Source organism: Coregonus lavaretus (assembly GCF_964263955.1).
Source record: "Coregonus lavaretus genome assembly, contig: HAP1_SCAFFOLD_3922, whole genome shotgun sequence".
In the NCBI taxonomy this organism is placed as follows: Eukaryota; Metazoa; Chordata; class Actinopteri; order Salmoniformes; family Salmonidae; genus Coregonus; species Coregonus lavaretus.
The window spans coordinates 25,001-37,392 of record NW_028157361.1 but is presented as its reverse complement, the minus strand read 5'-3'; the positions used below and the strand labels follow the sequence as shown (position 1 = coordinate 37,392).

General features: G+C 42.7%; 1 pseudogene across 1 annotated transcript in view; it reads left to right on the top strand.

The window, feature by feature from the left end:
• Nucleotides 1–7,273: 7,273 nt before the first annotated feature.
• LOC311125498 (microtubule-associated tumor suppressor candidate 2 homolog) overlaps nucleotides 7,274–12,392 on the top strand; it is a 29,309-nt pseudogene continuing 24,190 nt past the window's right edge. The window contains exons 1-2 of the transcript in view: nucleotides 7,274–7,410; nucleotides 11,880–11,978. The product of the transcript in view is annotated as a microtubule-associated tumor suppressor candidate 2 homolog (transcript). The remainder of the gene's footprint in view (nucleotides 7,411–11,879; nucleotides 11,979–12,392) is intronic.

The following is a 12,392-nucleotide window of genomic DNA, read 5'->3' as shown; positions in this document are numbered from 1 at the left end:
ACTTAGTCTTACTTTATGAGCAGACTAAGGGTGATTTATTTATTTGACAATCATTCCGTACAACTGAAATAAAGTATTTCTTCATTAACCAAATCCACTGTGGCAATTTACCCGACATGTTGTATGAAGGAAAAACGAATGTATAGCCTAGTCTTATGTAATCCATTAAATACAACGCTCTTTAAACGCCCTCAACAGTAGAAATGTTTCGAGCTGAAAGACGATGGCCAGAGATTTTCCATGATGTTTCACGACGATTTGTCAGTAAGTCATCGTTTTAAGTCAAAGTCAGATACATTTGGGCTTGAAGTCACGTAAGTGAAAATTCATTGCAAATTCATGTCAAATGAAGTGTATTTTCCTATGAAATTGTGTGTAAAATATTTTTAGCCTAAGTTTCGTTTCAGGGCTTGGTTTTTAGCATGGCGTTGTTTAGTAATCAGCTGCAAAGTGTGCGAGTCGAGACTGAGCTCAGCAATATAATAGATCATCTTTGGCTACAGATAGTGGATCAATTATAGTTCACTCAGGCCTTTTAAAGAGAATGAATAGTCAATTCGGGAAGTGATTTTATTGAGAAGTCATTGAAAATATATGCCCTTTTTTAATAATTGAATTGGAATTTTAGTTTAATTCCTGACTTCACTGCCTTGAGCCCAACCCGTTGAGCCGGTTCGTGACAAGTGGGGGCTCGTCTGAGATCTTGAAAGTGTTGTGTTTGGGACTGTGTCCTTTTGAAAACAAAGGGTCAGTTCTGGTCTACTTAATGGGGCGGGTCTCCCATCGACACCAATGCAATAGCAGCTGGGTCTGGTATACTTAGTTCATTTACTTTCATTGAACTAGAAAAAAAAACAGTGAGTCCCGCTTCCTCTTCAATCAATTCAATATAAATGGCTTTATTAACATTGATAATAAATAGATATTAAACAAAAGTTGTCCTCTGTAGCTCAGCTGGTAGAGCACGGCGCTTGTAACGCCAAGGTAGTGGGTTCGATCCCCGGGACCACCCATACGTAAAAATGTATGCACACATGACTGTAAGTCGCTTTGGATAAAAGCGTCTGCTAAATGGCATATTTTTACCAAAAGATTTCTGCAGCATTGAAGATCCCAAAGAACACAGTGGCCTCCATCATTCTTAAATGGCATATTATTTTATATTATACATAAACAATAAAACAGTAAACATCACACTCACAAAAGTTCCAAAATAATAAAGACATTTCAAATGTCATATTATGTCTATATACAGTGTTGTAACAATGTGAAAATAGTTAAAGTACAAAAAGGGAAATAAATTAACATAAATATGGGTTGTATTTACAATGGTGTTTGTTCTTCACTGGTTGCCCTTTTCTTGTGGCAACAAGTCACAAATCTTGCTGTTGTGGTGGGACACTGTGGTATTTCACCCAATAGATATGGCAGTTTATCAAAGTTTGATTTCTTTTCAAATTCTTTGTGGGTCTGTGCAATCTGAGGGAAATATGTGTCTCTAATATGGTCATACATTTGGCAGGAGGTTAGGAAGTGCAGCTCAGTTTCCACCTCATTTTGTGGGCAGTGTGCACATAGCCTGTCTTCTCTTGAGAGCCAGGTCTGCCTACAGCGGCCTTTCTCAATAGCAAGGCTATGCTCACTGAGTCTGTACATAGTCAAAGCTTTCCTTAAGTTTGGGTCAGTCACAGTGGCCAGGTGTTCTGCCACTGTGTACTCTCTGTTTAGGGCCAAAAAGCATTCTAGTTTGCTCTGTTTTTTTGTTAATTCTTTCCAATGTCTCAAGTAATTCTCTTTTTGTTTTCTCATGATTTGGTTGGGTCTAATTGTGTTGTTGTCCTGGGGCTCTGTGGAGTCTGTTTGTGTTTGTGAACAGAGCCCCAGGACCAGCTTGCTTAGGGGACTCTTCGCCAGGTTCATCTCTCTGTAGGTGATGGCTTTGTTATGGAAGGTTTGGGAATCGCTTCCTTTTAGGTGGTTGTAGAATAACAGTTATTTTCTGGATTTTGATCATTAGCAGGTATTGGCCTAATTCTGCTCTGCATGCATTATTGGGTGTTTTACGTTGTACATGGAGGATATTTTAGCAAGATTCTGCATGTAGAGTCTCAATTTGGTGTTTGTTCCATTTTGTGAATTCTTGGTTGGTGAGCGGACCCCAGACCTCACAACCATAAAGGACAATGGGTTCTATAACTGATTCAAGTATTTTTAGCCAGGTCCTAATTGGTGTGTTGAATTTGATGTTCCTTTTGATGGCGTAGAAGGCCCTTCTTGCCTTGTCTCTCAGGTCGTTCACAGCTTTGTGGAAGTTACCTGTGGCGCTGATGTTTAGGCCGAGGTATGTATCTTTTTTCTGTGTGCTCTAGGGCAACGGTGTCTAGACTGAATTTGTATTTGTGGTCCTGGCAACTGGACTTTTTTTGGAACACCATTATTTTAGTCTTACTGAGATTTACCGTCAGGGCCCTGGTCTGACAGAATCTGTGCAGAAGATCTAGGTGCTGCTGTAGGCCCTCCTTGGTTGGGGACAGAAGCACCAGATCATCAGCAAACAGAAGACATTTGACTTCAGATTCTAGTAGGGTGAGGCCGGGTGCTGCAGACTGTTCTAGTGCCCTCGCCAATTCGCTGATATATATGTTGAAGAGGGTGGGGCTAAAGCTGCATCCCTGTCTCACCCCACGGCCCTGTGGAAAGAAATGAGTTTGTTTTTTGCCAATTTTAACCGCATACTTGTTGTTTGTGTACATGGATTTTATGTCGTATGTTTTTCCCCCAACACCACTTTCCATCAATTTGTATAGCAGACCCTCATGCCAAATTGAGTCAAAAGCTTTTCTGAAATCAACAAAGCATGAGAAGACTTTGCCTTTGTTTTGGTTTGTTTGTTTGTCAATCAGGGTGTGCAGGGTGAATACGTGGTCCGTCGTACGGTAATTTGGTAAAAAGCCAATTTGACATTTCCTCAGTACATTGTTTTCACTGAGGAAATGTATGAGTCTGCTGTTAATGACAATGCAGAGGATTTTCCCAAGGTTGCTGTTGATGCATATCCCACGGTAGTTACTGGGGTCAAATTTGTCTCCACTTTTGTGGATTGGGGTGATCAGTCCTTGGTTCCAAATGTTGGGGAAGATGCCAGACCTGAGGATGATGTTTAAGCGTTTAATTATAGCCAATTGGAATTTGTGGTCTGTATATTTTATCATTTCATTGAGGATACCATCAACACCACAGGCCTGTTTGGGTTGGAGGGTTTGTATTTTGTCCTGTGGTTCATTCAATGTAATTAGATAATCCAGTGGGTTCTGGTAGTCTTTAATAGTTGATTCAAGATTTGTATTTGATCATGTACACTACCAGTCAAAAGTTTGGACACACCTACTCATTCAAGGGTTTTTCTTAATTTTTTTGTAGAATAATAGTGAAGATATCAAAACTATGAAATAACACATATGGAATCATGTAGTAAACAAAAAAGTGTTAAACAAATCAAAATATATTTTATATTTGAGAATCTTCAAATAGCCACCCTTTTCCGTGATGACAGCTTTGCACACTCTTGGCATTCTCTCAGCCAGCTTCACCTGGAATGCTTTTCCAACAGTCTTGAAGGAGTTCCCACATATGCTGAGCACTTGTTGGCTGCTTTTCCTTCACTCTGCGGTCCGACTAATCCCAAACCATCTCATTTGGGTTGAGGTCAGGGGATTGTGGAGGCCAGGTCATCTGATGCAGCACTCCATCACTCTCCTTCTTGGTAAAATAGCCCTTACACAGCCTGGAGGTGTGTTGGGTCATTGTCCTGTTGAAAACAAATGATAGTCCCACTAAGACCAAACCAGATGGGATGGCATATCGCTGCAGAATGCTGTGGTAGCCATGCTGGTTAAGTGTGCCTTGAATTCTAAATACATCACAGACAGTGTCACCAGCAAAGCACCCCCACACCATAACACCTCCTCCTCCATGCTTTACGGTGGGAAATACACATTCGGCGATCATCAGTTCACCCACACGCGTCTCACAAAGACACGGTGGTTGCAACCAAAATTCTCAAATTTGGACAAATTTGGCCCAAGCAGGTCTCTTCTTCTTATTGGTGTCCTTTAGTAGTGGTTTCTTTGCAGCAATTCGACCATGAAGGCCTGATTCACGCAGTCCCCTCTGAACAGTTGATGTTGAGATCTGTCTGTTACTTGATCTCTGTGAAGCATTTATTTGGGCTGCAATTTCTGAGGCTGGTAACTCTAATGAACTTATCCTCTGCAGCAGAGTTAATTCTGGGTCTTCCATTCCTGTCGCGGTCCTCATGAGAGCCAGTTTCATCATAGCGCTTGATGGTTTTTGCGACTGTACTTGAAGAAACTTTCAGTTCTTGAAATGTTCTGGATTGACTGACCTTTATGTCTTAAAGTAATGATGGACTGTCATTTCTCTTTGCTTATTTGAGCTGTTCTTGACATAATATGGACTTGGTATTTTACCAAATAGGGCTATCTTCTGTATACCCCTACCTTGTCACAACACAACTGATTGGCTCAAACGCATTACGAAGGAAAGAATTTCCACAAATTAACTTTTAAGAAGGCACACCTGTTAATTGAAATGCATTCCAGGTGACTACCTCACCTCATGAAGCTGGTTGAAGGAATGCAAAGAGTGTTCAAAGCTGTCATCAAGGCAAAGGGTGGCTATTTTTGAAGAATCTCAAATATACAATTTATTTTGATTTGTTTAACACTTTTTTGGTTACTACATGATTCTATATGTGTTATTGCTGCAAAAGGTGGCTCTACAAAGTATTGACTTTGTGGTGGGGTGAATAGTTATGCACGCTCAAGTTTTCTGTTTTTTTTGTCTTATTTCTTGTTTGTTTCACCAAAAAAAAGTATTTTGCATCTTCAAAGTGGTAGTCATGTTGTGTAAATCAAATGATACAAACCCCCCCCCCCCCCCCCCCCAAAAAAAAAATAATGTTTTCATTCCAGGTTGTAAGGCAACAAAACAGTAAAAATGCCAAGGGGGGTGAATACTTTCGCAAAGCCACTGTATTGCGTTGTACCATATTATCCATTCCCTGATATCAACTGTATGGTATACCGTCCTCCGTGGCTCGGTTGGTAGAGCCTGTAACTGTATGGCATACCGTCCTCCGTGGCTCGGTTGGTAGAGCCTGTAACTGTATGGTATACCGTCCTCCGTGGCTCGGTTGGTAGAGCATGGCGCCTGCAACGTCAGGATCATAGATTAGATTCCGGCTGAGGCCATGAAAATGTAGAAAACAATGGAAATAAACAGAAATAAACAGAAATAAACGAGTTCTTAATTAACACTGGAAGCACGTTCAACGTACACACACACAGAAGCTCCTTCTCCCCAAAAGAGCTTCCAGTGAATATTGTATGCTCCATGTCCCCTATTTGTGCAACTTCAACTCTGCTGACAGTTGGAAAGTAATGATGACAAATACAGTAATATTCTGATGAAACCGCTTCTCTACAGCACAGTGTGTGTGTGTGTGTGTGTGTGTGTGTGTGTGCTGGAACATATAACACTGATTTATGTTGAGCATTGAGTCAGCTCATTAGTTTACTGGACAGTAGTCCCACAGGACCTGATTGGCAGGACTGCTGAATTACCCACAAGGCTCTGTGTCAAGGACATGGGCTGTGTGTGTGTCCATGGCTAAACAGCTGGTTACCAACGTGAGGAGGGTAACAGCTTGTCAACACCTCTCCTTAAAATAGAATCTACCCCACGTTGAATCAGGTGCACTGCTGCTTGGCTGCAACAGAACCCTGCACTTCACACTGGTCATATGTGGTTAATTAGTACTAACACATTTTCAATCCTATATATTGATTAATATAATACTTTTTATAATACTCCTTTATGTGTTTTTTTTGGGGTCAATCTTTCTTTTGTGCTAACCCACGACCACCATTTCATCAGCAGATAATATGACAAAGACCGTAATGCAGCCCTCCCGGTCCAAGGCACTGCATCGCAGTGAGGCGTCACTACAGACCCGGGTTTGATCCCAGGCAACAACCTGCCGTGACCGGGAGTTCCATAGGGTGGCGCACAATTGGCCCAGCGTCGTCCGGGTTAGGGGAGGGTTTGGCCGGGGGGGCTTTACTTGGCTCATCGCGCTCTAGCGACTCCTTGTGTCAGGCCTGAATTCGCCATGCCCGAAGGTTTTTTCCAAGATGTTTGGCTAATGAAAACATCCATTGTGATGTAGATGAGAACCTGTGGCCAAATCCACAAGACAGAGTTGATGAACATGTAGAAGTACAGTAATCACTCCTAGGTTTTGCTTTTTACAGTACAAGCAAGTTGAGGAACACTGCATTTGATGTTTTACAGTACTGTATTGTTTTTCATCAATATATTTCAGATTTTGTTCAATGATTCCACTGTGTCTGTAGTATTCTCTCTACTACTGCAATACTTTTACAGGGATGTATTTACATGTAGTTCCATAATGAAACATGTATCACCTATTTTGTACTACAATATTTAATGATTGTACGAACAATGACACAGTGAAACTATCGGTTGCTTGTGTGTGGGTGATCTAAATTAACGTTTCATTGGTATTTCACAATAAATTTGTTTTTTGAACCAATGATTGTGCAAGTGCAAGATTTCTTTATTGCACAATGCAATGTTTTGAACATTGGACAGCCTGTGTTACAAGTGATGACCGTTTTGAGTTTTGTGTCTAGAGTTTTGAAAAATGACGTCAAGGTTCTGAAATTAGTGCCAAAGTGATTGTAAAAAACTGTATCTTGAAACTTTCATGATCTAAACATGGAATATTGTTTGTCTGTTTCCATACAACTATGCATTAAGAGTAATGCAACAGTTACTTATCATTTTGAGCAGTTGTATCAATTGATAGTTGGATAATTGTAATGAAATGAATAGACACTCATCTGAAATGTAATGTGTGAATTGCCTTTTGAAATAGTAGTACTTTGATGTTAAGTTGTGTCATATTGAACAGGTGATTTTTGTTAAATGAACAAATGATCTTAGTTTTATGTGTATTGTATCCAAGCAATTGAAAAAAAGTGTTAGAGTTTTGAAAAATGTGCATTTTGATCATTGGTTGTGAGTTTTGTGTCTAGAGTTTTGAAAAATGACGTCAAGGTTCTGAAATTAGTGCCAAAGTGATTGTAAAAAACTGTAAACTGTGTGTGTGTGTGTGTGTGTCTGTGTCTGTGTCCCCAGGTGTGTGTGTTGACCCTCCCCTCTACAGAGTGACCAACCCCTCCTCTACAGACCTCCAGAGAGGAGGGGGACCTCCAAACTATACCACCCGTAGTCTCCAGCCCCCATCTACCCCGGCCCTGCCTCGAAGATACCTGCCTGCTCAGCCCAGAGGGTCGCCTGCTGGTGAGTCATGCTCATAACCACACATATAGTAACCACACATATATAGTAACCACACATATACAGTGAGGGAAAAAAGTATTTGATCCCCTGCTGATTTTGTACGTTTGCCCACTGACAAAGACATGATCAGTCTATAATTTTAATGGTAGGTTTATTTGAACAGTGAGAGACAGAATAACAACAAAAAAATCCAGAAAAACACATGTCAAAAATGTTATAAATTGATTTGCATTTTAATGAGGGAAATAAGTATTTGACCCCCTCTCAATCAGAAAGATTTCTGGCTCCCAGGTGTCTTTTATACAGATAACGAGCTGAGATTAGGAGCACACTCTTAAAGGGAGTGCTCCTAATCTCAGTTTGTTACCTGTATAAAATACACCTGTCCACAGAAGCAATCAATCAATCAGATTCCAAACTCTCCACCATGGCCAAGACCAAAGAGCTCTCCAAGGATGTCAGGGACAAGATTGTAGACCTACACAAGGCTGGAATGGGCTACAAGACCATCGCCAAGCAGCTTGGTGAGAAGGTGACAACAGTTGGTGCGATTATTCGCAAATGGAAGAAACACAAAATAACTGTCAATCTCCCTCGGCCTGGGGCTCCATGCAAGATCTCACCTCGTGGAGTTACAACATATAGTAACCACACATATAGTAACCACACATATAGTAACCACACATATAGTAACCACACATATAGTAACCACACATGTAGTAACCACACATATAGTAACCACACATGTACATAGTACAACCACTCCCTCAACGTGATCAGGACAAAGGAGATGATTGTGGACTACAGGGAAAAAAAAGAGGACTGAGCACGCCCCCATTCTCATCGACGGGGCTGTAGTGGAGCAGGTTGAGAGCTTCAAGTTCCTTGGTGTCCACATCAACAAACAAACTATCATGGTCCAAACACACCAAGACAGTTGTGAAGACAGGCTCATTGTCTTCCTGAAGCCTGGAAGGGATAAGAGAGCATATGGCTTCGTAGCTTCAACCCCACAACACAAACACACACACACACACACACACACACATACACACAAACACACACACACCAACTGATTAATGGACTGCTGAATGTATATTTTTTTAAATCTTGCTTTGTTTGCTCTTTTCCATATTATGTCTGTCTCTGATAAGCTACCCAGGAAAGGGCTGAAAATAGCCCATATTAATATATGTAGCCTTAAAAATAAGGTTCATGAAATCAATAACTGGCTAACATCAGATACAGTTCCAGTCAAAAGTTTGGACACACCTATTCATTTAAGGGTTTTTCTTTATTTTTACTATTTTCTACATTGTAGAATAATAGTGAAGACATCACAACTATGAAATAACACATATGGAATCATGTAGTAAACAAAAAAGTGTTAAGAAAATCAAAACATATTTGAGATTTGAGATTCTTAAAAGAAGCCACCCTTTGCCTTGATGACAGTTTTGCACACTATTGACATTCTCTCAACCAGCTTCAACTGGAATGAAGCACCAGTGACTCGGTCAATAAAGAAGTGGTCAGATGACGTAGATTCTAAGCTACAGGACTGTTTTGCTAGCACAGACTGGAACATGTTCCGGGATTCTTCCGATAGCATTGAGGAGTACACCACATCAGTCACTGGCTTCATCAATAAGTGCATCGATGATGTCGTCCCCAACCAGAACTATGGATTACAGGCAACATTCGCACTGAGCTAAAGGGTAGAGCTGCCGCTTTCAAGGAGCGGGACTCTAACCCAGACGCTTATAAGAAATCCCGCTATGCCCTCCGATGGACCATCAAACAGGCAATGCGTCATTACAGGACTAAGATTGAATCGTACTACACCGGCTCCGACGCTCATCGGATGTGGCAGGGCTTGCAAACTATTACAGACTACAAAGGGAAGCACAGCCACGAGCTGCCCAGTGGCACGAGCCTACCAGACGAGCTAAATCACTTCTATGCTCGCGTCGAGGCAAGCAACACTGAAGCATGCATGAGAGCATCAGCTGTTCCGGACGACTGTGTGATCACGCTCTCCGTAGCCGATGTGAGTAAGACCTTTAACAGGTCAGACGGATTACCAGGACGTGTACTCTGAGCATGCGCTGACCAACTGGCAAGTGTCTTCACTGACATTTTCAACCTGTCCCTGACTGAGTCTGTAATACCAACATGTTTCAAGCAGACCACCATAGTCCCTGTGCCCAAGAACACTAAGGTAACCTGCCTAAATGATTACAGACCCGTAGCACTCACGTCTGTAGCCATGAAGTGCTTTGAAAGGCTGGTAATGGCTCACATCAACACCATTATCCCAGAAACCCTAGACCCACTCCAATTTGCATACCACCCAAACAGATCCACAGATGATGCAATCTCTATTGCACTCCACACTGCTCTTTCCCACCTGGACAAAATGAACACCTACGTGAGAATGCTGTTCATTGACTACAGCTCAGCGTTCAACACCATAGTGCCCTCAAAGCTCATCACTAAGCCAAGGATCCTGGGACTAAACACCTCCCTCTGCAACTGGATCATGGATTTCCTGACGTGCCACCCCCAGGTGGTAAGGGTAGGTAACAACACATCTGCCATTCTAATCCTCAACACAGGGGCTCCTCAGGGGTGCGTGACCAGTCCCCTCCTGTACTCCCTGTTCACCCATGACTGCATGGCCAGGCACGACTCCAACACCATTATTACGTTTTCCGACGACACAACAGTGGTAGGCCTGATCATCGACAACGATGAGACAGCCTATAGGGAGGAGGTCAGAGACTTGGCCGTGTGGTGCCAGGACAACAACCTCTCCCTCAACGTGATCAAGACAAAGGAGATGATTGTGGTCTACAGGAAAAGAAGGACCGAGCACGCCCCCATTCTCATCAACGGGGCTGTAGTGGAACAGGTTGAGAGCTTCAAGTTCCTTGGTGTCCACATCACCAACAAACTATCATGGTCCAAACACACCGAGACAGTCGTGAAGAGGGCACGACAAAGCCTATTCCTCCTCAGGAGACTGAAAAGATTTGGCATGGGTCCTCAGATCCTCAAAAATTCCTACAGCTGCTCCATCGAGAGCATCCTGACTGGTCGCATCACCGCCTGGTATGGCAACTGCTCGGCCTCCGGCCGCAAGGCACTACAGAGGGTAGTGCGTACGGCCCAGTACATCACTGGGGCCACACTTCCTGCCATCCAGGACCTCTATACCAGGCAGTGTCAGAGGAAGTCCCTAAAAATTGTCAAAGACTCCAGACACCCTGTTCTCTCTGCTACCGCACGGCAAGCGGTACCGGAGCGCCAAGTCTAGGTCCAAAAGGCTTCTTAACAGCTTCTACCCCCAAGCCATAAGACTCCTGAACAGCTAATCATGGCTACCCAGACTATTTGCATTGCTGCTGCTACTCTGTTTATTATCTATGCATAGTCACTTTAACTCTACCCACATGTACATATTACCTCAATTACCTCGACTAACCGGCGCCCCCACACATTGACTCTGTACCGGTACCCCCTGTATATAGCCTCGCTACTGTTATTTTTACTGTTATTTTACTGCTTTTATATTTTTACTTATCTGTTGTTTACTTAACACTTATTTTTCTTAAAACTGTATTGTTGATTAAGAGCTTGTAAGTAAGCATTTCACTGTAAGGTCTACCCCTGTTGCTATTCGGCGCATGTGACAAATACATTTTGATTTGATATATTAGCAATATCTGAGACTCACTTAGATAATTAATTTGATGATACAGCAGTAGCAATACAACCAATGTGAGAGAGGAGTAGAGAGAGGTGTCATTGTAGAGGGAGTAGAGAGAGGTGTCATTGTAGAGGGAGTAGAGAGAGGTGTCATTGTAGAGGGAGTAGAGAGAGGTGTCATTGTAGAGGGAGAGAGAGGAGTAGAGAGAGGAAGAATGAGGAGATGCATGATTAAACTGATTAAATGGAAGATGAGGGCAGAGAGAAAAGGAGGGAGATGTTGAAGATTAGATATTGATTGATTAGACTGATAACATAATTGGTTGATTGCCTAATGAAATGTTCTAATTGGTTAATTTATGTGTTTTTGATTGTCTCTGATTGGTTGATTGTGTCACGTCCTGGCTCGGGGGACTCTTAAATGTTGAGCCAGGGTGTGGAGTTTCTGTTACATTTTCTATGCTTTTGTTCTAGATCGTTTATATCTATGTTGGCCAGGGTGGTTCCCAATCAGAGACAGCTGTAGCTCGTTGTCTCTGATTGGGGACCATACTTAGGCAGCCTGTTTGGCACTAGTATTTTGTGGGATCTTGTTCCGTAGGGTTTTGTGTATAACCTAGGACTTCACGTATCGTTTGGTTTATTGTTTTGGTTCGTGTACGCTTATCACGCTGCGCCTTGGTCCGCTTCATCTGTCGACGACCGTGACAGATTGCTTAATTACATGTTTCTGATTTGTTGCTGTGTTTGATTGACAGGTGTGAGGAAGGAGTTCCAGAGGAGTTCTGAGATCACAAGGTCCCTCCCCTCCTCTCCTAAAAGGCTGGCTGTGGTGCCTCCTAAACCCCAGTCACCAGGTGGGGCACACTCAGACACACTCAGACACACTCAGACACACTCAGACACACTCACAGACACTCAGACACACTCAGACACACTCACAGGCACACTCAGACACACTCAGACACACTCAGACACACACAGACACACTCAGACACACTCAGACACACTCAGACACACTCAGACACACTCAGACACACTCAGACACACACAGACACACTCAGACACACTCAGACACACTCACAGACACACTCAGACACACTCAGACACACTCAGACACACACAGACACACTCAGACACACTCAGACACACTCAGACACACACAGACACACTCACACACTCAGACACACTCAGACACACTCACACACTCAGACACACTCAGACACACTCACACACACTCAGACACACTCAGACACACTCAGACACACTCA